The following is a 7,507-nucleotide window of genomic DNA, read 5'->3' on the forward strand; positions in this document are numbered from 1 at the left end:
GCAGTTTCAGCCTCGTAAGACATATAATACTAACACAAACATGAGGTACGTTTGACTAGTTCAAGTGATATCCTTAATGCATATCTAAGGGATACATTATAATGTTGTGTGGATAGAATATATGTCTAAGAACTATGTGTTATTCCTTCTTGTTTATGGTGCGTAAATCTACAACCCTTTTAAATGTTTGAAGTTCTAGTAGCTAGTCCAATTTTATAGAAGTCTAATCTAGTGGGAGATTCAAGCAATTATTCTCAGTAAACATATCTCCGTAAGGTATTAACGTGTTGAAGTTCAACTTTGGTGATTCAATTCCTTATTCTCATGATCAGTGCACAGATCGCAGTAAGGTGTTAATGTGTTGAAGTTTGACTTTGTGACATATCATTAAAGCATCATCACTGATTCAATTTTCTAAAAGGCTATAACAGAGGTTGGTTGGCATTAACTAATTACGTCGTAAGGCGTTTCCCTCTAGGAAGAACCCCCTTAGCTGCCACTCTGCGCTATTGTTCATTGTCAGATCCATTATTTCACAATTGAATGATTTCCTGCCATCAGATTAAAACAATTAGGAACTCCCCCTCCCATCTTAGTAGTCTAAACTAATATATGCAATATGGGTATTTCATTTCTAATTAATTTTTTTCAATCAGGATTTTGAATGGAATGTTAGACACACAAATAATGGACAACAAATTAGGATAAGCATTGAATGCATCACTATTCACAAGGATACTCATTTATAAAATTCTAGTGACCCTTGGTTTCATATTCCAAGTGGTCTCTTGGACTTCCTTTAACTGTTCAACTTCCACACCAACTATTAGAGGATTAGGTGTCCAACATTCTCCCCCTAATCCGAAGGGGTATATACGATTCCAAGAAGAGATATCTAACACAAAAATACAACAATGCATGACAACAATAACTTGAATGTGCTCTTTGAGATGATGGCATAAGGTGGTGGTTTAAGTATGACCACCAACATTGGAATGCTTATTGCGGTTCTCGAAAATGTTCCAAATATAGCAAGAGGGTGAAAACTTCTGTTAGAGGAGGTGTCCCTAAGACTTTGGAGAGGGAGACCTTCAATATGGAAAAGGGAGGTCTACAACTTGTGGTGGTTTAAGGATGACCACCAACTCTAGAATGCTAAATATAATTCCTGCAACTCTTCGAAAACTGGCAAGAAGATGAAGCATTCTCCTAGAGGAAGTGTTCCCAATTCTTTGAAGATGGAGAAGCTCAAACTGAAAAGGGAGGTCTCAACCCCGCATAGATGGTTTAAGGCTGACCACTAACCAAAGACATGCTTAGGGGCATCTCTATCTCTGGCTACAACTCTAAATCTGGTATGGAAAGTTGTGGCTCAAGCATGCTTGATGTGGCTTTGAAGCTTGTATATGACCATCACTTCCCCCCTATCAGATACAAGGTGTGAAGATGGTGGAAAATCAATTGCAAGACAATACAATAGTCTAGAAAAAGTTCTGACATATGACTGAAATATATTCTTGGTTGTTGAAGCCCATTGCCAAGAAACAATCCATCCAAGGTGAATATTTGTTCTTGCGGGAGGCCTGTTTTGGCATTTCATATGGCCAACTCAGTCACAATGTTAGCATTTAACAATTTTTTGTGGTTGTTGTGGAAGAGGACCAAAATATGGAACAATTGTAGGTGAACTGTCATGAAGAAACCCAACACTTTGAAATTGAATGGGATTGGAATAGTCCAGAATATGAAAGGACACATCCTTTTCATATCCAAGACCTATTATGTGCTTGTTGTTAACAACATCTTCCCAAGGTATGATGATTGGCTTGGGAAGTGCAAGATGAATTTTTACTTTTGCATGCAAATCTGCTATTGCACTATGCACTGAATGTGAATCAACCTCAACCTTACTAATTTCATCACTTGCTCGTTGTTGATGGGTGTTTATTTTAACCTTGAATAGAGGATTGTTTTGAGCAGAAAATAATTTAGAATGACAAATTCGTTGAAGCTCATCTCGCTAGAATTGAGATTCTAGTTGCAAAAAATAAATCTTTTCCTGTACATTATGCACGCATATTTGAATGTCAGCAATTTTGCTCTTTGGAAACTGAAGGTTAAGGATCTGCTTGTGCAACAAGGGTTGCACAAGGCATTGGATGGGGTTACTAAGAAACCTACAACCATGACTACTTCAGACTGGGAGGACTTGGATGCCCGAGCTCTCAGTACCATCCGGTTATGTCTAGTGGATGAAGTTGTTGAAGAGACTACGGCGTCAGGTTTGTGGGAAAAACTTGAAAACCTTTATATGACAAAATCATTAACCAACAGAATTTATCTGAAACGACAGTTATACAGTCTTCGAATGAAAGAAGGTTCAAGCGTTGCAGAATATTTGAATGTTTTTAATACACTAATTTGTCAATTAACAGATATGGAAGTCAAAATACAGGAAGAAGATAAAGCCATAACCTTGTTGTGTTCTCTGCCTGAATCATGGGATCACTTCGTAACCTCAATCAGCTTCAGCTCTGCTGATTCTTTGAAGTTTGAATCAGTCGTGGGAGCTCTTCTTTCTGAAGAAGTACGAAGGAAATCCAGCACTGATACAACTGCATCAGAAGCCATGGTCGCTAGAGGACGCTCAAAGGAAAGAGGAGACAAACCAAGGGGGTCTTCCAGGTCGAAATCGAAGGGCAAGAAGTGTAAGGCAAAATGTTGGAACTGCGGTAAAGTTGGACACTTGAAGAAGGACTGTTGGAAACGGAAGGAATCCGAAAACCTGAAGAACGAAGCGAATCAGGCTAATTCAGGTATGGTAGACGAAGTTTTATCTGCTGAAGAATTGTGTATGATAGATGAAACTTCACCTGAATGTAATTTCTCTCAAAGTTTTGATAGCTGGCTGTTAGACTCTGGTGCTTCGCATCATATGTGCCCACATAGAAATTGGTTTACTTCGTATGAAAATGTAAACAGTAGTTCTGTGTTTATGGGTAACAATATGTCATGTCAGACTGTTGGGATGGGAGATATCAGGATTAAGATGTATGATAACACAGTTAGAACATTAACTAGTGTTAGACATGTACCTGATTTGAAGAAAAATTTAATCTCTTTGGTAGTGTTGGATTCATATGGTTATAAGTTTACAGGTCAGGATGGCGTCTTGAAAGTCTTCAAAGGTGCCCTTGTGGTTATGAAGGCAGAAAAGGTCGGGAATCTTTACAGGTTAAAAGGAAGTACTCAGGTCGGTGAAGCAGCGGTTGCGTCAGAAAAGGAAGAAGCAGGTACTCGTCTGTGGCATCAGCGTTTGGGTCATATGAGCAAGAAAGGTCTTCACATACTGATGAAACGTAAATCTCTTCCCGGTCTGAAATCCTTGAATTTAGATTTCTGTAAACATTGTATGTATGGAAAACAGTGTAAACAGAGATTTAAAGTTGGCAATCATAATAGTAAAGATGTTTTAGACTACATTCATTCTGATCTGTGGGGGCCTTCCCCTGTTATGTCATATGGAGGTGCATTGTATTTTTTAACGTTCATTGATGATTACTCTCGTAGAGTTTGGGTCTATATGCTAAAAAGGAAAGCTGATGTATTCAATGTCTTTAAACAATTTAAAGTAATGGTAGAGAAAAGAACAGGCAAATCTATTAAATGTCTAAGAACTGACAATGGTGGTGAGTTCACTTCTGTTGAATTTGAACAATATTGTAAGGATGAGGGCATTGTTAGACACAAAACTGCTGTTTATACTCCTCAGCAAAATGGTGTTGTTGAGCGTATGAATCGGACTCTTATGGAAAGAGCCAGAAGCATGATCAGCAATGCTAACTTGCAAAAGGAGTTGTGGGCAGAAGCAGTATCTACTGCTTGTTATTTAGTTAACAGATCACCTTCAGTAGCAATTGATTGTAAAATTCCTGAAGAAGTTTGGACAGGTCAGTCTTGTGACTATTCTCATTTGAGGATATTTGGTTGTGATGCTTATTCTCTTATTCCGAAAAATCAGCGTTCAAAATTAGATCCAAAGTCAAAATGTTATGTCTTTGTTGGGTATGACTATGCAGTGAAAGGATATAGGTTGTGGGATCCTACATTGCGGAAGATAGTCATTAGTAGAGATGTAACATTTGATGAATCCTCTTTGTTAAAATCAAATGTTGAAAGAATTGAACAGGAACAGGTATCGCCGAGTCAATAAGTTCAGTTGGAGGCTAGATCTTTCGGTGACAGTCGAAAGGAAGGAGAGACTTCTGGAGACAAAGGTGTTGAAGACACAAAGGAAGCCGTTGAAGCTTCTGAACCAGTGCAAGTTTCTGAACCAGTTCAGCAACCAGTCGCTCTGAGAAGGTCTACAAGGGAAAGGAAAACTCCCAAAAGGTATGAAGATTCTGCTTCATCTGTTGCTTTGGTTACTGAAGATGAGGAACCTTCTTGTTATCAAGAAGCAGTAGATGATATAGATAGCGAGAAATGGAAAATGGCTATGGAAGAAGAAATGGATTCCTTAGCCAAGAACAATACCTGGGATCTTGTAGAGCTTCCTGAAGGGAGAAGTGTTGTTGGATGTAAATGGGTCTTCAAGGTGAAACGGAAAGTTGATGGTAGTATTGAAAAGTATAAGGCGCGACTGGTAGCGAAAGGGTATTCTCAGGTTGAAGGTATAGACTTTCATGAGATTTTTTCTCCAGTTGTAAAACTTGTTTCTATACGTACTGTGTTGGCACTAACTGCATTGCTTAATCTTGAGTTAGAACAGTTAGATGTTAAAACAAATTTTCTACACGGTGATTTGAATGAAGAGATATATATGGAACAACGAGAAGGTTTTGTACGAGGTCGCAACAAAAGATTAGTTTGCAAGCTCAGGAAATCATTGTATGGTCTGAGGCAGTCTCCTAGACAATGGTACAAGAAGTTTGATTCCTTCATGGTGAGCCAGAACTTTATAAGAAGTGAGTATGATCATTGTGTGTACTTCAAAAGTTTCAATGACATGTTCATTATCTTAGCTTTGTATGTTGATGATATGCTTATTGCAAGCAAAAGCATGGAAGAGATCAACAGGTTAAAGGCTCAACTCTCTAGGACGTTTGATATGAAAGATCTTGGAGCAGCAAAACATATCTTGGGCATGGAGATACACAGAGACAGGAAAAATGGTAAGCTTTGGTTGTCACAGCAGAAGTATGTGGAGAAGGTACTTGAAAAGTTCTCTATGAATAATGTGAAACCTGTTAATGTTCCTTTAGCTTCCCATTTTAAGCTTTCTTCGGTTTTGAGTCCTAGAGCTGATGAAGAAAAGCAGTATATGTCTCATGTACCATATGCAAACGTTATAGGCAACTTAATGTATGCGATGGTATCTACAAGACTTGACATTTCACATGCAGTTGGAGTTGTCAGCAGGTTCATGGCAAATCCAGGTAAAGAACATTGGCAAGCAGTGAAATGGGTGCTTCGATATCTAAGAGACACAAGTGACCATTGCATCGTCTTTAATGGTAGTGAAGGATCAGTTTGCGGATATGTAGATGCTGACTATGCAGGTGATTTGGACAAAAGAAGATCTACTACAGGTTATATCTTTACTCTTGCAGGTGGAGCAATTAGTTGGATGTCAAAGCTTCAAGAAACAGTTGCGTTGTCCACTACCGAAGCTGAATATATACCTGCTTCAGATGCCAGTAAAGAAGCAATCTGGTTAAAGGGTTTGCTCGATGAGATTGGAAGGACGCAAGAGAAAGTGAATGTACTTTGTAACAGCCAAAGAGCTATTCACTTGGCTACAAACTCTGCCTATCATAGCAGGACCAAGCACATTGATGTAAGGTATCATTTTCTGAGACATGTGATCGATGGCAGAAAAGTAGCTCTTAAAAAGGTCCATACACGAGAAAATTGTGCAGACATATTCACAAAGCCAGTTACAGTAGAGAAGTTGCGGTGGTGTTTAGCTTCTCTTGGCTTGCAGGAAAGATGATGAATGGGAAAATTGTTGTCAAGGTGGAGTTTGTTAGTTTGACAACGATTTAGCTGATTTAGTAAATTTAGGTATAGACAGTTTTGTAACGAATAATTTAGTTATGTAACGGTAGTTAGTGACATGAATATATCGAATGCTCATGTAGAGGAAAAATCATTCTTGAATAAAGCAGATACAAATTCAGTTTCATATTTCTTGGTCTTCTCCCATTTTCTTGCTATTCTTTCTACAATCCCTGCTATGCCTTTATGGAATTTTACCATCCCATCAACAATGGAATGCATCAAGGTATTCAGTAACTCTAATACATTATTAATTCGAGCCATTTCTCAATCTCAAGAATTGAAAGCTTCAACTAGAATTGCACTACTATTTACATAGAAGCATTATGCAATTCCACAATTTATAAATCCCACCAAAGAAATTCACCTTAAATTCTGCTTGATTTTTTCCAAACAACCATTAACAATGTTTGGATGCTTACTAATAAAATATGGCTTCCTTACCTGAGACGAAGGCAAAATATCACTCAATCCATCTCATCAAAGTCTCCACATGAATCGAACAAAAGTCGGATTGCTTTAGTTGCTGGAAAATGCTAACTGTGAGATTGACAGGAGAACAAATGGCTCAAAAATCGTCTGGTTAAGAGCATACTTTTGGAGTTGTTGCTTGGATTGTCGTAGAATAAGTGAAGCAAGCTAGCAGATTGAGAGCTTTAGCATATAGAGTGAATAAGGCCAGCACCAAGTGGGAGTGTAGATGTTGTGAACACTTATGTGATTCAACACACATAAAAATAATATGCAAAGTCTCCTTACGCTGCCAATGGATCTTTGAAATTAGATATTTGAGACACTTATATTGAAATCTTCCTCCGTTTTAACAATATGAAAGCTAGCATATTAACATTTCTTCCAAAGCTTAGTATCAACTCTTATGCAGTCCATTTCCCTATCGATTGGGCACCAAGAAGTTAGATCATCGAAAGCCTTTTTTTTTCTTTAATCTGACTATTGTAAGTTTGTATTCTCTAGAAAGTGATCCCTCTAAGGAAAATTAACAAATTGAGTTCAAGTGCTCAAGAGAATATTGAGCTTAGATAACCGGCTCACATTGCAAATTCACATATTACAGTATGTTAGAGCCTTCAATTCTTCGTTGGAATAAATTTCACAATCGGAGTAGGTGACTCGAACTTGCTTGCACTTTTTACAGGTCCATACGATTCCAATGCAGATTGGCGAAATGGTGTCCACACTTCCCTTCTTCGAGTCAATCATAGTGGTGCACACTATGTAACCAGAACATCATTACACCATCGTATTTACCAAATCCACACCATAAGAACGCATCACAACCCTCAACAACGTTGGGCTCGACTCCTCTTATAGAAATAGAGAAATCTATTTCAGCTTTCCACTTCGTGGCTTCCTTCAATAGATAGTGGAAGCTACATTCAGTTGCATGCATGGCTTCCTTCTACTGAGATGGACAAGGTGATTCCCA

Source organism: Pinus tabuliformis, chromosome 6 (genome assembly GCF_031772625.1).
Source record: "Pinus tabuliformis cultivar Carrire ecotype Pingquan chromosome 6, CPIR1, whole genome shotgun sequence".
Classification (NCBI taxonomy): Eukaryota; Viridiplantae; Streptophyta; class Pinopsida; order Pinales; family Pinaceae; genus Pinus; species Pinus tabuliformis.